We start from the raw sequence: 21,436 nt of genomic DNA on the forward strand, positions 1-21,436 counted from the left end.
AATTTTCAAAAAAATCATTAATTTTCAACCAAATAGTTGAATCCTCCGCCATAACCAATCAACTTAAAACAATTAATAAATTCCACCAAATATTTGAACTGCTTTCAAGCAAAAGTTTAATTTTCAATCTAAAATTATTAATGTTATTGCCAAAAATTTTCAATGTCCACAACAGAAAAAACAGATTGATAAGAAATAATACAAATTTAACTCAAACAGTTGTACTTCCAAACGAAATAGAATAATTATTGACAAAAAAGCTTAATTTTCATCTATTAATATTTATTTTATGACAAGTAATATTATAACAATCATTATTTTAAAAAAGTGTAGGATTCTCAAATTAGGATATCAAATACAAGTCCGTAAAAATGATCAGTCAAAAACGAAGCTTCAATGTAGAAAGAATGATTAAATTTGTAAATTATCATACCTAATTTAAAAAAAAATCTGAAAAAAAAACAATAAAAAACAATGAAGAATAATATAAAAGGGCGCTTACCATTCTCGCGTCGTTCCTGGCGCCTCGCTCGTGCATGTTCCTCTCCTGTGTCTCGCACAGCGGGATCAGCGCTCTCGTGTGTGGGAGTGGAGGGGACACCGTCTCTCCGCCCGTAGTCGCGCTGCCAACAGGAGAATCGCCCAGCGGTGAGGGAAACTTCTCGAGAGTGGGGGTAGAATCCACCGGACGATGCCACTCTACCGGTATCCCCGCTCCTAGATCGCTGCTTTCACGCCAGTCAGACGCCGGTCGCGCAGCCAGCATGGTCGGGTTCTCTCGCTTCTTACCGGACTGACTTCGGAAGCCCGACGTCAACGAGGACGCAGCTTCCGATGTCACATTCGACCAACGTCTTGGGCCCCGTGTCGACTACAGCTCGAGTGACACACTGTCAGTCTCATGTGAGCCTCTAACTTCCGTTCTGGTACAATCGAGGAAGGTGTGCACTGTACAGCAACCAGTGAAACGCCAGATGCGCGAAACCTAACCTCAAAGACAAAGGAGAGGCGTTCTCTCGGAGAACCCTGCACGCGATCCTCGTCACTGCGAAATAGACCCTCCCTGTCTATTTCGAGATCGACCACGAAAAGAAACCTTGACTGATGGATACACAAGAGGTTTTCCATTTTGAGGTTAGGTGGTTTGAAGTTCGGGGCTGAAATGAGTTTGTGATTACTGGGGAAGAATATATGACCGACCACGTGACTTGGTAATGAGGATTTTTTTAGTGAAATTTTGGAGTTTTCTTGTGTATTTGGGGGTTGTGTGTTGTGTACAGTAGAAAATACTGTAGGGGTTGTGATTGGTTTGTGCAAATGTCAATGTGCAGTTTTTGGAAGGTGATATGAAGTTTTTATAAAAATAATGAGGTGAGTTCAGAATTAGTGGAGAGTTGTAGGCTAAGTTCGAAAGAAGACTGCAGAGATGTTGATATGAGAAATGAAACAGTACTTGAAAGTATATTTTAGTCCAAAGAAATAACAGTATCAGTATATAAATAAAAAAAAATAGACCAAATCGTATTCAGTAATGGGCTTTACATACATTTTTACAACAAAATCAGCAATTATAACAGTGACAAACAAATGAGATTGATAATATGGAAATCATGAATGAGTAAGCAAACAAAACATCGTAATTTTATTGTTTGAAAAAGTTGAGATAATTTTTTCTGCATGTCTATTAAAAAAAATGAAAGAAAAACTAAATTTTAATTTTTTTAATTCATAAATACTTTTAAGCATTTCTCTCATGAAAATAATTTTACCAAACTAAGAGTTTATTTTGCTAGTAACTTCAGGATTGTATCAAATTAAAAAGTTTCTTTTTTCTTTTCATTTATTTAATAGCCTGGCTGATTATAGGAGTAAATTTCAAATTTAATTTAGATAAATGGATTTGAAGCTACATTATATCCTCAAATATTGAGAAATGTACTCAAGTGGATTTATCACGTTTTGTTCGCTTGATTAATCACGAATATTTAATTCATAGAGAAATGGTAACATTACAAGTGTTCTTTTTTTATATATATATATTTCTGAAGGACTACGAGTTTTTTCAATTCAGTGTTCAACAGCTTTAAATATATGTATTTAAAATTAAAAATTATTTTTTCTAAATATGAAAAAATTAAAAAGTGTAAAAACTAGAATGTAGCTTTGAATAGAAAGCTTTTGAAGCCATAAGAATAGTAATATTACGATTTCAAATTACAATATAAAACATTTTCAGGTTTTAAATTTTGTTTAGCTTTAGAAAAATTCGATTTTAAATCATAAAATTTCAGCTTAAAGTTAATGACTATTAATATTCTTACTAGTAATTCTTAAAATCCGGTAAAATTTTTTAAAAATAAATTCATTTATACAAATCTAATTTTAAATTAATGTTTTCATTTATAAATATTACAACTTTGAATGGTTTTACTTTAAAAATTGAACAATGTAGTAGATTTAATTTTTGTACTGTGTTGATTTTTTATCTGAAAGACCATTTTTTTCGAGAGGCTGCTTACTTCTTTTTAGCTGTAATATAACATTGACTTAATTTGTAATAGTAGCTCTATATTATTTTCACTTTTTTTTTAATTTGTCCTTTTTTTTTGGTTTGAAACTCATTTTTAACTGAAAATTTAACTATTAATTTTAGTTGGAAATTTATTATTTTTTGTTGAAAATGCAAGTATCTGGTTGAAAATTAATCTTTTCAGTTTTAAAATTTATTTATTTCAGTAAAAAGTAATCTTCTTGGCTGAAAATTTAATTTTTGGTTTAAAAATTATTATTTTTTTTTTTTAGTAAAAAATTCACCTTTTTGGTAGAAATAAATCTGGATTGAAATTTCGTCTTTTGTTTAAAAATTCAATTATTCAAGTTAAAGATTAATCATTTTCATTAGAAATTTATCTTTATGGTCGCAAATTCAAATATTTTTTTTTCTTCTTCAAAATTAGTCTTTTTTGTTTAAAATTCGTTTTTTTTTTTACCTGAAAATGTAACTATTTCAATTGAATATTTCCTAATTTTGTTAGAAAATTTTTGTCTGGTTAAATGCAATTTTTTTACTAATTATTTAATCAATTTTTGGCTGTTAATTTATCTTTTTTAGTCGAAAATTCACTTTTCTGGTTGTAGGCGCAACTACTACAGTTGAAAATTCGTTTTATTTTTAAATTTATCACTTTGTTTGAAAATTTAACTATTTCTTTGAAAATTGTTTGTCTGTTCTTGTGGTTCAAAATTTTTCAGTGAATAATGTAACTATTCCAATTGAATATTCCATCATCTTAATTGAAAATTCATCTATTTTGTTTAACACTAATTTTTTACCGATAATTTAATTTTTGATTGCCATTTGATCTCTTTTAATTGAAAATTCATGTATTTTGGTTAAATATTTAATTATTTTAGTTACAGGTTCATAATTTTAATTAAATATTCATCAGCTTTCTGGAAAAATTAATTTTTTCAACTAAAAATTCATAATTAATTTTTGGATGAAAATTAATCTTTTTTTTTTTTACAAATTAACAATGTGCTTAAAAATTTGTCTTTTTTAGTTGACAATTCACCTTCTTGTTTGAAAATTTAATTATAACAGTTAAAAATTTATTACTTTATTTGAAAATTCGTCACTTTGTTTAAAGATTTAACTATTTCTTTGAAAATTGTTATTTTTGTGTGTTTTTAACCAAAAATGTGACTAGGAATAGTTTGAAAATTCATCACTTTGGTTGAACACTAATTGTTTTAATGATAATTTAACTATTTCCTTTTTGATTAAGAATTAATCTTTTTTAGTTGTAAATTCGTGCATTGTGTTAAAAAATTTTGTATTTTTTTTTAAAATACGTCTTTGGTAGAGGAAATAATGATCTCATTCTTTAAAGATTCTTTTTTTTGTAAATTAAACTATTCATGTTGAAAGATTTATAATGTTAGTTGAAACTTCATTTTTTTGTTTTGTTGGCAGTTAAAAATACGTCACATTGTTTGCAAATTTAAGAATAATTTTTTTACTGATAATTCTAATATTTGATTTTTGGTTGAAAAGTGATACTGTTAGTTGATAATTTATCTTTTTGGTTAAAAATTTCAGTTGAAGTTTAAAAATTGATCTTTTTTAATTTAAAAATAAACTATTCCCTTCACAATTTGTCTTTTTTAATTAACAATAAATATAATGAAAAAAATCGTCCTTTTTGTTAGAGAATTAATATTCTTGTTTAAAAATTAATCATCTGGTTTGAAAACTTATCCTTTTAGTTGAAATAAAAACTACTTCGATGAAAGTTAAAAATCTTTTGATAAAAATTCATCTTTTTGGTTGAATGTAAAATTATTTCGATGAAGTTTAAAAATTAAAAAGAAAAATCTTTTTTGTTGATTATTTATCTGTTCCAGTTGAAGAATTATCATTTTAGTTGAAAATTAATCGCCTTGCTTGAAATTTTTGTTGTGGATAATTGATTTTTTTTAATGCAAATTTATTCATTCTATTTTTAATCGGAGTTTTGTTTAGTTTACCATTTAAACCTTTGCTTAAAATGATACAATTTAGTTGAAAATGAATGAATTTTGTTTGAAAATTCAACTATTTGGTAGAAAATTTATCCATTTATTTATTTAATAAATCAATGGTGCTATATTTAAATTATCTTGTGGTTTAATTTTCGAATCTTTTTTGATTAAACATATTAATTAAGTCCCTAGAACTGAAAAAAAATATTTATAATAAACTCGCGAGACAAGTAAATTTGAGTAGAATTCCTGTTACAATAGTTCATATTTTTTTTAAGTTTCGTAATGAAAATTCGTGTGATTTTGAATCTTGCAAATTTTAAATTGTGAAATTTCTCAGTTTTTAGTACATCATTGAGAAAAATCGTATTAAAAAAAAAACTTTTTGATGAGGAATTGAACCCTCTAATTTCACTATGTATTTCGTGAAAAAATAATTCATCGAGTAGTTGCGTGTTTGTTTCCAGTAAGTGTTTCAATAAAATAAAAATAAACCTAAAAAAAATGTTATCGCGTCTTTTAGGAAATCAGTACTGAGCCGGATTTTTCTATCTGAGAAAAATATTTGTGTGCTTGTTCCGCCTCAGTGAGCAAACTTTGCGCTAGTAGAACTCTTGCTCAAGGACTTTAAAAGGAAAACGAAGAGCGTCAAGGTGAAACGAAACCTGGCTGGTTTTTTTCGTCTTATCGAGGATCGTCGAACCTGAAACGATGCTCCCAAATAAAACTGACCTTCCCAGTTGTGCTACTATAACGGCGAGGAATCAGAGCACCCTTTTATCTTTCTGAAATTTGGTATTAATAAAAAAAATGAATTAATTATTCCTTTTTTTTATTAAAAATTTTAGGAGTTTTAAGAGAAACATTGAATTTAAACAATAATTCTTATAAAAGAAACTAAATTTGTTTTAAAAAGAAACGAACTTTCTAAAAATTAATTAAATTCTAAACCGAAGAAATTAATTTTTATTAAAAAAGATTAACTTTAATCGACAGGGATCATTTTTAACTAACACGCAATAATCCATTTTTTACAACAAAAAATGGAAAAGTTTAATTTTTCAATCAATAGCGAAAAAAATGTCTTCCAAAATGCTGTGTTTCTTAAGTCTTAAAGATGAATTTTCGAAAAAAAAAGTTGAATTTATAACCCAAATATATGCATTTTTTACCAACAGAAGAAGTGTATTTTCAACTGGAAAATATTCATTTTCTACAAAAAATGAAATAACTGAATTTTTAATTTGAAAAAAAAAACAATTTTAAATAAAGTTTGTTAAATTTTAACCTCAGAAATTATCTTTTGACTAAAATGATGCATCTTCAATCAAAAAATAAATTTTTAAACAATCATTGAACTTTCAACCCAGAAAATGAATTTTCTGCCAAAAAAACAACTTTTCAACAAAATAGATGAATTTTCAACTAAAAAAGATACATTTAAAAAAAAATAGTTTAATGCAAGTTTGAAAAATCTACTAAAAAAGAATAATTTTTAACTAAATACATGAATTTTCGACCAAAAATATTTGATGCCTGTAAAAAAAGAGAAAATATGGAAAAATTAGATTTTAGTTTTAAAAATTCATTTTTAATTTAAATAAACAAATTTCCAAACAAATAAATAAACTTTCAAAAAAAGCTTAATTTTCTATCAAAAAAAAATCTAAGAAATTTTCAATTGACAGAAGACAAATTTCCACCCAAAAATAGAATATCTGAATTTGATGTATTTTGTTTTAAAATTCAACTATTAAAATTTGAACTCGCATCAGTTGATCAAACTATTCAATTAAAAATTTATTTACTTTGTTAAAAATTCGTCTTTTTTGTCAGAAAATTAATTTTTTTTTTAAATTAATTTTTTTTTAAATTTATCTTCATTCGTAGAAAATAAATCTTCCCGGTTTGAATTTCAACTATTGGGTTATCAATTTATGTCTTTTGTTAAATATTTATATTTTTTGGTAAAAAATTATTCTAACACTTAAAAAGAATATATATTTTTGGTTGAGAAATCATATCTATTGTTGGGAAATTTAATTTTTTGGTTCTTAAAAATGTAACTGCTTGGATGAAAATTAATAGTAAATTGAATTTACTAGACTTTTCTATCTTTTTCACAGAAAAGTTTTTTCTATCTCGAAAGCGAAGGTATTTGGTGCGTTTTTTTACTAATAAAATTTATGATTCTAGTTGAAAATGTTCTTTTCCTCGTTAAAACTTAATGTTCTGGTTGAAAATTCATCTTTTTAGTTTTAAAATTCGTCTCTTCTTTCGAAAAAGGACGATTTTTTGAAGTTTTTTGCTTTTTCTGTTTATTGAAATTTTCATATTTTTTTTCGAAATTTTATGTATTACATTTTTGCGTAAAAATTTATATTTTTCGGGTTAAAAAATTCAACTATATCTTGGTAGGCTTGGAGGGTTTGATGGTTATCACACTATCAAATAAAGTTAAAAAATTTTTTGTCAATAGTTGATTACACACACAAAAAAACAATTATAAATGCTGAAAAAATAGCGAAATAATGCATTTGTTAATTAAGATTGCTTAAATTATTATCAAATGTTATCGATTCATAGCAAAAAATAATTGTTAAATAACTGGCTATTATTTATGTGAAAAAGCGGTCTTTCATTTATAAATACATAAAATGACAAAAATTGGTTTAAACCGTTGTTGTTTACAATAATAAATTGTTTACTGCCATCAAAATGTTCTTAAAATTCTAGATGTTAGTTATCTACAGTTAAGTTGATCGAAAAAATCAAGTTTATACGTCCAGAAATAGCCAAATAGTGCATTTGTTATTTAAAGTATTTGAAACAATTATTAATTTTTATTTTGTGACCAAATATAATATTATTGATATTATATTTATATTATTGATATTTAATATTTATTCCATAAATAATACCTGATATGGATATTTGTTTATAAAAATTGCTTTTAAAATAACAAAATATTTATTAACTTTTTTTAATTTAACTATAAAACACTTTTTGTCCACAAATTGTTTAAATTTAATGCGAATGCTATAAATGTTCGGTGCGTAATTTTATTCGCTTTGATTTTAAAACTAGTCGAAATCGGATAATAATTGTCTTTTGACAAACAGTATTAAATAAACTGCTTTATTAATAAATAAAGTGAAAATAAAAAAATGATGGTATAAAAATTAAATTAAATCGAGAATTAAATTGATTTGACGCCTTGGGTGGAGCTGATAATCGAGACAGCTCGTCTGTGGTGAAAGAAGTTGATCTTTTTTTTTTTATTGAGCAATATTTATCTTCTCGCGTAACATTGTGACGTCTCCGGATGCACGTGGCTGTTAACAAACACGAGGTTTGTGTGCTTGATTATAAAGTACCGAGTCGCTTTTAATTATCCACATCACCAGGAAAGTTTTACTTGTTTGAAGAAGCGGAAACATTATTCAAGACTCGATTCGAGACTTGAAAATAGATTGTTGTTAACTGATTATTGAGCGAAGGATCTATTTTTGGACTACTGAAGTGCACTATAATTTTAACGAATGTCTCGTATAGGTAAAGTGTAGAAAATAAATTTTTTTTCTAGAAATAGCTCTCGTTTTGACGATAAAAATAATTTTGAATGTAGAACAATAATTTCGAGTTACCATTTTTTTTAGGTTTTTTTGTTTTTAAAATTATATATAGAATTTTTCACACTAAAGTTTAATTTTGTGACTCAAAAATATGAATTTTTCTTCAAGAATTAATTTTTTTAACCAAATGCATGAATTTTTTATCGAGGACATTATTTTTCTACAAAAAAAAAGACCAATTTTCTGTTAAATTTATTAATTTTCGATTTTTAAAAAATTAACAAATTTTTTCAATTTTTGACCAGATGGTTGATATTTAAATTCAAAAAGATTTTAATTTTAAAAAAATCAATTGAATTCGTAATGAAAAAAAATCAAACTATTTTTACTTTTAAACCAAAAAGATTTGTATTCATCCAAAAAGACGAAATTTTAACAAAACAGTTGAATATTCAACCAATCAAGATTTAAAATTTATTTCAAAAATTTCAAATTTTAATTTAAAAAAAGAACATTTCTACCAAAACAGATGAATTTTCAACTAAATTGATCAATTTCCGAGAAGAAAAATAAAGAGAGCTGTTCAACTTTCGACCAGATGGTTAATAATTAAATCCAAAAAGATATTAATTATTAATAAAAATGAGTTACATTCTTAAATAAACAAAAATCAAGAAAATAATAAGATTATTATTAATTTTTAAACATTTACCAGTTTTATTTAAAAAAATACATTTCTACCAAAAAATATTAATTTTGAAAAAAAATATATTATTTTCGATAAAAAAAGATTTTTTAGTGAAGAAAGAAAAAAAATTGTAGGCAAATTATAATATTACGGGAAAAGCAATTTTTAATACAAAACAAAAACATCCGTATCTACAAAACTTGTACGAATTTATTTTCTATTTCACAGGATTATATTATATAATTATATTATAATAATCATAATAGTGTTCTAATATATAATTATGGGACTTTTACAGTTGCAGGAATTTTATTTTTCGGGATATTTCAAATTTAGTAATATTATAAAATGTCTCAAATGTTTATTGTTTGGGAATTTTCGAACTTGGATTTTTATAATCTTGGGAATTTTATTGTTCGGCATTTTTTTAATTTGGAATCTTTAAAATTTCGGGAATTTTATTATTCTGGAATTTTACAGTGATGTGAATTTTTATCCGGAATTTTTCTATTTCGGAAAATTTTAAAGTTTTGGTTATTTCAGTGTCGAGAATTTTATTTTTCGGGATTTTTTAGTCCCGATTTTTGTCGGGAATTTTGTTATTTGAGAAATTAAAAATTTGGTAAGATTATAAATTGTATGAAATTTTATTATTCGAGAATTTCCAATTTACGGATTTTTATCATTTCCGGAATTTTATTATTCGGGAATTTTCAAATTTGGGATTTTTATAATTTCGGGAATTTTGTTATTCTGGAATTTTTTAGTGGCAGGAATTTTATTTTTCGGGATTTTATATTTCGACAAATTTTATAATTTCGGGAATTTCAGTGTCAGCAATTTTATTTTTCGGGATTTTTTAGTAGTTCCTTTTTTTCGGGAATCTTGTTATTCGAGAAATTTTATTATTCGGAATTTTTCTAATTGAGGAATTTTATAGCGTCGGAAATTTTATTATTGGGGAAATTTCAAATTCAGTAATATTATAAACTATCGGGGATTTTATTATTTGGGAATTTTGAATTTGTATGATATCAGGAATGTTATTATTCGGTAATTTTCCAATTGAGGAATTTTACATTGTCGAGATTTTTCTTATTCGGGAAATTTTAAATTCGTTAATTTTATAATCTGTCGGGAATTTTCACATATGGAATTTTTATAATTTTTCAATTTAGGAATTTTACAGTATCGGGAATTCAACTTTTTGGAATTTTTCAGTCGTCCCAATTTTTTGCGGGAATTTTGTTATTCAAAAAATTTTAAATTGGTAATATAAACTGTAACGAATTTTATTGTTTGGGAATTCTTATGTTAAAGATTTTTATAATTTCGGGAATTTTACAATGTCGGGAATTTTATTATTCGGGAAATTTCAAATTCAGTAATATCATAAACTATCGGGGATTTTATTGTTTGGGAATTTTTATAATATCAGAAATTTGATTATTCGGTAATTTTCCAATTGAGGAATTTTACAGTGATGGGATTTTTATTATTCGGGAAATTTTAAATTAGTTAATTTTATAATCTGTCGAGAATTTTCACATATGACATTTTTATAATTTCTCGAATTTTTCAATTTAGGAATTTTACAGTATCGGGGATTTAACTTTTTCGAATTTTTCAGTCGTCCCAATTTTTTGCGGGAATTTTGTTATTCAAAATTTTTTTAATTGGTAATATAAACTATAACGAATTTTATTATTCAGGAATTCTTATGTTAAAGATTTTTAGAATTTGGGGAATTTTACAATGTCGGGAATTTTATTATTCGGGAAATTTCAAATTCAGTAATATTATAAACTATCTGAGATTTTATTGTTCGGGAATTTTTTGAATTTTGAATTTTTATGATGTCGGGAAATTTCAAATTCGGTAACATTATAATCTGTCGGGAATTTTCTAATTTAGAAATCTTACAGTATTGGGAATTTAATTTTTGGGGATTTTTCATTCCCATTTTTTTGTCGTGAATTTTATTATTCCGGAAATTTAGAAATGGTTAATATTATAAGCTGTAGTAAATTTTATTATTTCCAAATGTCCAAATTTGGGATTTTTATAATTTCGGGAATTTTATTATTCGGGAATTTTCCAATTCAGGAATTTTACAGAAACAGTAATTTAATTTTTGAGGTATTTTTATCTTTTTATTTTTTAGTTTCATGATATCTTAAAATTAAGAACTATTAAAATAAACTTTAGATTAAGGTGGTTTAATATCTAAACATTTTATTCCTACAATTACTCGAGCGATTCCGAGTTTCAAAGTTAAGATAAAGCAAAGTGGATACAATCGCGATAAACTTGAAGCTTGCTGGCAGTTAAATCGGAGACGACAATGTCCCATTTGTAGGGGATTTTTCTTCTTGTTTTATCGCTTGAACGCAAAAAAGAACACATTCCAATTTGAAATTAACAAAAATATTCAAATCAAATTATATATTTTTAGAAAAAAGTCTATTTAATTGTTTGAAAAAAAATCATAAATTCAACTATTTGATTGAAAGTTGAACAACTTTGCTAAAAATTCATTTTTCTTTTTTTTTTTGTTTTTTTGAAGATTTAACTTTATTGTTAGAAACATTTTTTTCTTCTTAAATATTCATCTTTTTTTTTTAAATTCACTTATATGGTGGAAAATGTAAGCGTTTTGTTACAAATGTTTAAAGAATTAAAAACCAATTGTTTTTACTTTAGTTTAAAATTGTTAAAATTTTTAAACATTTTTTGTTAAAAATTAGTCCTTTGGAATTGAAAATTGGATGCATTTTTTATTATAGAAAATTGATATTTTTTGGTCTAATGTTTAACTTCTTTCTTAAATATGTGTTAAAATTTCGTCCTTTTGAATTAAAGATTTTATTTATCTGTATTGTATAAAAATCACCTTTCTTAGTTGAAAATTTATCTGGCAATTAAAATGAAAAAAAAATGAAAGTGAAAGTGAAAATGAACTTTTCTGTTTAAAATTTAAATATTTTAATAGTCATCTTTTTTGGTCGAACGTTTAACTTTTTTGTTCAAAATTCGTCCTTTTATATTTTAAAATTTATTCATTTTTTACAGTAGAAAAGTAATTTTTCTTGGTTGAAAATTCGTCTGAAAATGAAATGAAAATAAAAATCAACTATTTTAATAAAAATTCAATTATTTTGTTAGTCATATTTTCTGCTTGAGCGTCTAATTTTTTTTGCAAACTCGTCCTTTTAAATAAAAAATTGTATTTGTTTTTTATGGTAGAAAAATCATTTTTCGTTTGTCAAAAAACAGCTGAAAATTAAATGAAAAATTCTTGTTTAAAAATTCATCTGAAATTTAAATGAAAAATCGAAATAAAAGTTGAAATGCACTTTTTTGTTAAGAATTAAACAATTTTTTTAAAATTCATTTTTTGTCGCACTCTTAACTGTAGGTTGAAAATTCTTTTTTTTAAAATAAAAATTTTATTAATCTTTTATGGTGGAAAAGTCATTTTTCTTTTTTGAAAAATCGTCTGGAATTTAAAAGAAAAATTGAAATAAAGTGTGGAAATAAACTTTTTTCTTAAGAATTCAAGTATTTAACTTTAGTTTGGAAATTCGTTTAATTTTAATTAAAAATTTGATGCATTTTTTGAGATACAAAAATCATGTTTCTTGGTTGAAAACTTATCTGAAAATAAAATAAATGTGAAAATGTACTTTTTTGTTTAAAATTCCACCATTTTGTAAATGTCATCTTTTTTTTCGAACGTTCAATTTTTTCCTTGAATATTTGTCCTTATAAATTAAAAATTTTAGTTAACTGTTATTGTAGAAAAGTAATTTTTTCTTCATTGAAAATCCATTTGAAAATAAAATGAAAGAATAATTATTTTTATTGAAAATTCAACTCTTCCTTCGATTATTTCTAATTTTATTTTTTGATCACATTAACTAATTTTGACGAAAATTAAATCTTTCTATAACTAAGTTTAATTAAATATAAATTTTTATAAATTTAAACTAGAATTACATATTTTTTTCCCCTTGACGAGAAGAAACTCGATCAAAAATAAAACCAACGATTTTCAGACAAAAATAGAATATTTACATTGTTAGTTGACAAAATAATTTATAATTAAAAATATGAATAGGTAGTTAAATTCTCCGTTCAAACAGTATTTTTAAACGCAAAAAGAAAGAATTGTCTACAAAATATTTAAATTTTAAACCAATAAAATGAATTTTTAAACAAAAAATATTCTTTTTTAACCGAAAAAATAACTAAAAAACGAACTATAAAAGATTTATTTTCAAGAAAAAGTGGAATAGTTAAATTTACAGTTTTAAAAATTTATTTTTAACGAAAAATGAAATTTTCCACAATTTATTTCAATTAATTTGCTATAAAAAATACATCATTTTGAACCGAATATTTGAATTTTTAATTGAAAAATAAAATTTTAATCAAAAATGCAACACACTTTCAATCAAATAACTTATTTTCTTTAAAAAAAGACTTCAGTTTTCAACTAAAAAATATAAATTTTTAACCAAAAATTTTGTAATTCAATTTTCAGTTACAAAATTATTTTGTAACAAAAAGAAAAGAATTTTTAAATTAAAATTTTGATTTATCTTTTGTGATAGAAGTCATTTTTCTTGGTTAAAAACCTGTTGAAAAGAGCATGTGTATAAAAAAAGGACTTTTTTAAATTCGGTTATTTTGTAAAAGTCATCGTTTTTATTCGAACTGTCAATTTTTTCTTTGAAAATTCCTCCTTATCAAATGAAAATTTTATTCATCTTCGGTGGTCGAAAAGTCATTTTTCTCGGTTGAAAATTCATCTGAAAATAAAATAAAAGTGAAAATAAACTTTTGTCTTTAAAATTAAATTTATCGTGTTAAAAAAATATTTTCTAAATATTATTCGAAAATGGCGCGAACTACTTTTTGAATAATCGGCTATCTTTAGTTTTTTATTAATTCATTTTTTAAAAGTTGAAAAAAATATACTAAGAAATGATCAAGAAAAATATTGGTGGAAAATTCCATTTTCCCGTTTTCCACTTCTGAAGATTTAAAAATGGTTATTCCTGATGTGGCCCTTTCTGTGGGACCCTCGTCAGAAACTCTACGGGGAGAGCGTACAAATTCCACATCTGGTGGCTCCGGATTCCGGAAGAATGAATGGAGTCAAAGGAAGTGGAAAAGAAAAAGAAGGAGAATGAAACGAAACGGAGATGAAAAGTTGGAACGACATCCGGGCAAATTTACCATTACAAATTTAATGCCTCTGTCCGGACACCTTTCTTTACAAATGGCAAAAAGGAGATTAGATTTATTTATGAAAATTTTCAACTGTAAATTACAAAATTTGTTTTCCAACTGTTTAAAATTATTAAATTAAAATATTTAATGCTGCAGATACTTTTCAGTTGTTAAAAAATTAATCTATTTGTTAGAAGTTGAAATAATTTGTTAATAATCCATTTTTTTAAAGATTCATTTCTCTAGTTGGAAATTTAAATATTTTATTGAAAATTAATATTTTCAACTTAAAATTTAATTATTGCATTTTGTAGTTAAAAATTGATTTTTTTTTTAATTAATTTCTTATACTGATCGTTTATTTTTTCGATTTTTGGTTGAAAATTGATCTTCATTAGTTAAATATTCAATTATTTTAATAGAAATTAGTTTTTTTGTCAATTTTAAAATAATTTATTTTACGGAAAGTTTTACTTTTGCATTTTTGTTTAAAATACATCTTTTTATATGAAAATTGAAATATTTTTCTACAAAATAATCTCTTGTGTTCAAACTTCATCATTAAAGATGGAAAATTTATCTTTTTTTGCTTGAATATTCAAATATTTGGTTGAAAATTAGCTTTTTCTCAAATTGTAAATTTACTTATTTTACTTAAAATTTCACTACTTTTCCATTGTCTGTTTAAAATTCATCTTTAGGGTTGAAAATTCAAGTCTTTTTCTGAAAAATAATCTCTTTTGTTCGAAAATTTATCATTTCCAATTGAAAATTCATCTTTTTTTTATTGAAATTTCGAATTTTTTTTGTTTAATTTTAATTTTGTTGTTGCAAATTCCACAATATGATTAAAAATTATCCTCTTGATTTCAAAAATTAACAAGTTTGTTAAAAATTCATGTATTTTGTTAAAAATTTAATTATTTGTTAAAATTTTAATTATTTTGTCAAAAATTTAACTATTTTATTCAAAATTAATATTTTTTGTTGAAAAATTCAACTATCTCCTAAAAAATTCAGCTCTTTAGGTAGAAAATTGAAGTATTTGGTTGAATGTCAACTATTTTTTAAATTTAATTATTTTTTTGGAAAATTCAACTTTTTGGTAAAAAATTTAACTATTTTATTAGATGATTGATCTTTTCTTGTCAAAAATTCATCTTTCTTCTAAAAAATCCAACTATTTGGTTGAAAATTGTGTTTTTTCAATTGTGAATTTATTTTATTTAAACGAAAATTTAATTTTTTGATTTTTGGTGGAAAATGTATATTTTTTCTGTTGAAAATTCATCTCTCTTGTTAGCAATTAAATCTTTTTTGCTTAAAATATCAAGGTTTTGATTGAAAAGTCAAGTATTTTGTTTAAAATTCAAATATTTATTTTGTTAGAAATTTCTATATTAATTTCTATTTTAATAAAAATTCTTGTTTTGCTTTTGTAGAAAATAACGCTCTTTTAATAAAAATAATTTTTTTTTATTTTGGTTTCAAATTTCTTTTGTTTAGTCGAAAATTTAACTATTTTGTGAAAAATTCAACTATTTTCTTGAAAATTATTTTTTTTAAATTGTAAATTAATTTATTTGACCGGAAATTTACATTTTTTGTTGAAAATGTATCTTTTTTAACGGAAATTTCAACTATTTGTTCAGAAATTCAGGTATTTTATTACAAATTGGTCTCATTCGTTTTAAAATTCATCATCAAACTTCAAGAATTTGTTTACCTAGTCAACTATTTGTTTTAAAATTAATTATTCTCTGGAAAATCCAAGTATATTTCTGCTAAATATCATCAACTGTCTTCTAAAAAGTGCAATTAATCTTTGGTTGAAAATTCAAATGTTTTTGTTGAAAAGTTTAATTTTGTTCCTTTAAAAATTTGACGATTTCGATCAAAATTCATAATTTAGGTTAAAAATTGAGCAGTTTTTAAAAATATTCCACTATTTAGTTGAAAATGTAATTATTTATACGATATTTAACTATTTTACTACAAATTTTTTTTTAAATTTAACTTTCTTTTTAAGAAATTCAATTATTTCGTTGAAATGTCATCTATTTTATTTATGTTTTTTTTATTTTTTTATAAAAAAATTAATCTTTTCCATTGAAAATTGATTCTTTTTGGTTAAAAATGCAACTATTTTGTTAAAATTTTGTCCTTTTTGTATTATTTCAAATATTTTAAAATAAAATTAAAATATCTTTTGATTAAGATATAAACAATTAAATTTTCCGTTGAGAATTATTTTTGTGAATTTTTTTTTGCTGTGAAATCTGGGATAAGAATTGATCAAATCTGAACTTTTCAATTCAAAATGGTTTACAATTGGTTCTATAAAAAAATGTTATAAATATTTATAAATGTATCAAGAGAGCATAAAATGGTGGTAACTATCTTCTTCTACCTTATACACGAAGTTAGGAAATTTCCTCGAGGTTGAGACTTGAGGTATTTAGGACAAAATAACACGAGCTGTGTGTGGGATATTTGAAATTTAGGGTCCCATGAATTTTTCAACAGGTAGATTCTACCTGAGTATAAACCTCTCCATTTCCTTTACTTGGGCACTTGGGTGTCCACTGTGTCCTGTGTGTCCAATGTCCATTGTTCCTCGATTAAAAAATATTTCCTTAGATTATATCTTTTTTTGTTTTTTAAACACTTTAACTAATTTTGATGAAAATTAAATATTCATATAATTAATTTTAATTAACTATTATAATCTTCGAACCCATTCCTTTATTTATGTAATTCATGAATAAATCCTTAATAACTTTATAATAATTCGTTTATCAATTTAAACTATAATTACTTACTAGAATTTACGTTTTCAGTTGAAAACTAATTTTTAACTAAAAAAACGAATTTTTAAAAGAATTGTTCAATATTCAACTAATAAATATACATTTCGAACTTGAAACGAAATAGTTAATTTCTTCGTTTAAAAATTGATTTTTAACACCGAAAAAAGAATGTTTGTCTAAAAATATTTTTTAAGCAAAAATATTGAATTTCTACCGAAAATTATCATATTTTATATTGAAAATTCTTTTTTTTGTGTGTGTAAAATTAATTTTTAAACGAAGAATTTAGCTACCTATTTAATTTTTGATTTGAACACTCATATTTATCATTTGAATATTAAAGGATTCTTTTAAAAATTCGTTTTTTTTTTTTAGTTAAAAATTGATTTTTTATATGAAAATATTCTATTTTTGTCCGAATATTAATGGTTTTGTTTTTAGCTTAAAAAATTATTTTAAAAAAAGAAACTTCAACCTAAGAAATTTAAATTTACATTCAAGAAAATGAATTTTCAACCAAAAAGATGAATTTTTAACGAAAAAGATTAATTTTCAACCAAAAAAGACCAATTTTCAATCAAATACTTAAATCTTTAAATAAATACTTCAATTTTGAACAAAAAAGCTCAATTTTTAATCCAATTTTGAATAGTTCAATTTTCAGCTGAAAAATTAGTTTTCACAACAACAAAAAATGAGTTTAAGAAAAAAAGTCAAAAGTTTCATCCAAGAAAATGAATTTTCAACCAAAAAGAATAATTTTTAATTAGATACTTGCTTTTCTCAAAATAATAAATAAATTTCCAACTAAAATATTAAACTATTCTTTTGCAAAATCGTTTGTTAAGTTAAAAATTGATTTTTTAATTGAAAATATTCTGTTTTTGTCCGAAAATTGTTGGTTTTATTTTTAATTTAGTTTTTTTTTTTCGTCAAGGGCAAAATGCATTAATTTTATAACAAATGCTTAATTTTTTAGCTTAAAAAAGAAAAATTTCCAACCATAAGTGAAATAGTTCAATTGTCTGTTAAAAAATCAATTTTTCTCAAAAAAAGAACGAATTTTTAACAAAATATTTAAATTTTTATCCAAGAAAATGAATTTCAAACAAAACTATTAATTTGTAAAACAAGGTTTTTTTTTAAAAAACAAATACTTAAATTTCAAACTTAAAAATATAAATTTTCAACCTGAAATATCGTAGTTCAATTTTCCTTTGAAAATTAATTAATAACCAAAAAACCAAAGAATTTCCCATTAATTATTCAAATTTTCAATTAATAAATATGAATCTTTAACTAAAAATAAAACAGTTAAATTTTCTTTTAATGAATCATTTTTAACTAAATAAGGCGATTTTTTTATAAAATACTTGACTTTTGAAGCAAATATTTAATTTTTCAACAAAAAGTGGCATAGTTCAATTTTCAGTGTAAACAAAATTAATTTTCACCAGAAAAGCGACTGTTTAACTCAGTTTTTAAATTTCCATTCAAAGAAATGAACTATTAACTAAAAAATGAATTTTTAACCAAGGAAATGAATTTCTAAACAATAAAGATGAATTTCTAATGAAATTCATAATTTTTTTAACAAATACTTAAATTTGCAACTAATAAATATGAATTTTCAAATAAAAATATGAATTTTTAATCAAAAATACTAATTTTCAAACAAAAAAATACAAATTTTCAATAAAGCAAATGAATTTTGAAACAAATACTTAAATTTTATACCAAAAAAGATCAATTTTTTACCAAATGTTAAATAGTTCAATTTTCATTAAAAAAATTATTTTTTACAAAGAAGAAAACAAATGTAAGAAAAAAATATTAAAATTTTATATCCAAGAAAATGAATTTTCAACCAAAAAGAGTAATGCTTGATAAAATACATTTTTTTATAGTAAATAAATTTCCAACTAAAAAAAAGAAAACTTTTCAACTAAAATTGAAGTAATTCAATGTTAAGTTAAAAACTTAATTTTAAACAAATGAAAAAGATTTTTTATTCTAATACATTTGCATTTTGATACAAGAAAATGCATTTTCAAACAAAAAGATGATTTTTCACCAAAGAATTAATTTTCATCCAAAAAAGACCAATTTTCAGAAAATACTTAAATCTTTAAACAATACTTAAATTTCTAAATAAACAAGAAAAATTTTCAATGCAAAGTAAAATAGTTAATAAAATACTTAAATCTTAAATTAAATAAGTTATTTCTCTAAATAAAAAAGAGAAAATTTCAATCTGAAGTGGAATAGTTTAATTTTCAGTTAAGGAATTAAGTTTAAAAAAAGAAAGATTTTTCAATATATACGTTTGAATTTTCATCTGAGAAAATGTTTTTTCAACCAAAAAGATGAATGCTTTTTATCAAAAGATTAATTTTCAACCGAAAAAGACAAATTTGCAATAGAATAATTAAATTTGTAACTAAAAAGATAAATTTTCAACCAAATGTTGAATTTTCAAATTTCAGTTATAAAATTAATTTTTATCTCCAACAAAAAGAATTTTCAATCGAATATTTGAATTTTCATTTTAAAAAATTAATTTTAACTAAAAAAGATTAATTTTTTTTACCAAGAAAATTATTTTCAACAAAAATAGACAACTTTTCAAAAAAACACATGGATCTTAAAACAAATACTTAAATTTCTACTTAAAAAAGAGATATTTTCAACCAAAGTGGAGTTCAATTTTCAGTTAAAAAACTAACTTTTTACTACAGATTTTTTAATGTATTATTTGAATTTTTTCTCAAGAAAATCAATTTCCAATAAAAAAAATACATTTTCCACCAAAAATATTAATTTCCAATAAAGTGCATGATTGAATTTTTTTTTATTTCAAACTAAAAAAAGAAAGATTTTTAACCAAAAGTTGAATAGTTCAATCTTCAGTTAAAAATTAAGTTTAAACAAAAATATAACGAATTTGTAACAAAATATTTGAATTTTTATGCATGATAATGAATTTTTAACCAGAAAAGATCCATTTTCAACCAAAAAAAGATAAATTTTCAATCAAATTCTTAAACCTTGAAACAAATGCTTTAATTTCAAACTTAAATAGATACATTTTTAATCCAATATTGAATAGTTGTTTCAGTTGAAAATTTCTTTTGTACAAAAAAAAACGATTTTAAGAAAAAAAATATTAAAATTTTATACCCAAGAAAATTAATTTTCAACCCAAAAGAATAATTCATAATAAAAATACATTATTTTTTAATAATAATGAATTTTTGATGAATTTTGAAGCAAATATCTAAATCAACATTATTTATTGGACAAGTGATAATTTATGGATTTTTCAAATGAAATAAAAGCAAACAAAAAATGTTCAAGATTGAAACAAAAAGTAGTTCAAAAACATTTTATAAATATTTTTTTTATAATAAAGGCATAAATAATGCCGTCATCTAGTCTGTGGGAAAGTTCTCAATAACCTAATAACAATTTATTAATAATTTTATATAAAGTAATAATTTCCGAACCTCAATAAAATTTTAATTTCCCGAGCAGGAAAATCAGATTTACATCATTCGCGAGTTAAACCAATTAATCGTTTCGTCGCAGCGGCCAAAGGAAATAAAAAATCTAGCCTCTGATTGACAGACACATTTCACCGGAAAATGAAATTTTCCGCCTTCGGTAAACGGAAAATCGAGGGTCGTACCATCTAATCTGATTTCGTATCTCCTTTTTGCAAGAATTTTTTTTAACGTTGGCATTCGGATTGGATTTAATTAATTATTTGCGGATCGAAACACGTGCCTGCGTACAAAAATCTTTATCCGGTGAGCGCGCGCATTACAATTGAAATGAACGTATTCTAATGAATTCCGCGTTTTAACTGACCAGCCTCGACTCTACTACTCTGATCGAATCGCCAATGCTTTTGCGATTGTAATTAACGAGACGTGCGATTTATTCCATTTACTGCTTCATGAAAAAAATGCGAACCAACATTTTTTTTTTTAAATTAGTATTAGTGTGTTCGTATTAGTATGTTGACAAAAATCGTAAAATTTAAAATATTGTTGGTATACACGCAATCAATTGAAAATAATAGATATTAGTCTTTAATCAATAAATAACAATTTGCGAACATAACCTAATAGTTTATTATAAATTAATCAATGGTTTTCAACAATTGTATTGTTATAAACAATGGTAGGTGATTTTTGAGTGATTTATATATTTATTAAGCGATTTTCGTTTTTAATCCAATTTAAAGTAATATAAGAACATATGAAGACAAAACGGAATATATTTCTTATTGTTATAAACAAATTTTATAAATAAATACGCAGTTTGAGCAATTTTTAACCGTTTCAGTTACTTTTTTTAAAAATCTGCTTTGTTTTATGTGACAGTGACGTTTCAATAATGTATATTGTTATTTCATAATAATGTATCTTGTTATTTTATAATAATTTTGTAATTGTTATAAACAAATTTTATAAACATATACGCAGTTTGAAATTTGTTTGAGGTACTGTTTTTAAGTGATTTGTTTAACTTGGGAGTGATGTTGCAATAAACTATGTTGCAATTTCATAAAAATTTTGTTATTTTTATAAACAAAT

General features: G+C 23.6%; 1 protein-coding gene across 2 annotated transcripts in view; it reads left to right on the top strand.

The window, feature by feature from the left end:
* Nucleotides 1-765: 765 nt before the first annotated feature.
* LOC117168324 (bifunctional heparan sulfate N-deacetylase/N-sulfotransferase) overlaps nt 766-21,436 on the top strand; it is a 170,601-nt gene continuing 149,930 nt past the window's right edge. The window contains exon 1 of one of the 2 annotated variants that reach the window (XM_033353904.1): nt 766-1,371. The gene's annotated coding sequence lies outside the window, so the exon portion shown is untranslated. The remainder of the gene's footprint in view (nt 1,372-21,436) is intronic. The other variant, XM_033353911.1, reaches the window with a different exon arrangement.

This window comes from Belonocnema kinseyi, chromosome 1 (genome assembly GCF_010883055.1).
Source record: "Belonocnema kinseyi isolate 2016_QV_RU_SX_M_011 chromosome 1, B_treatae_v1, whole genome shotgun sequence".
Lineage (NCBI taxonomy): Eukaryota > Metazoa > Arthropoda > Insecta > Hymenoptera > Cynipidae > Belonocnema > Belonocnema kinseyi.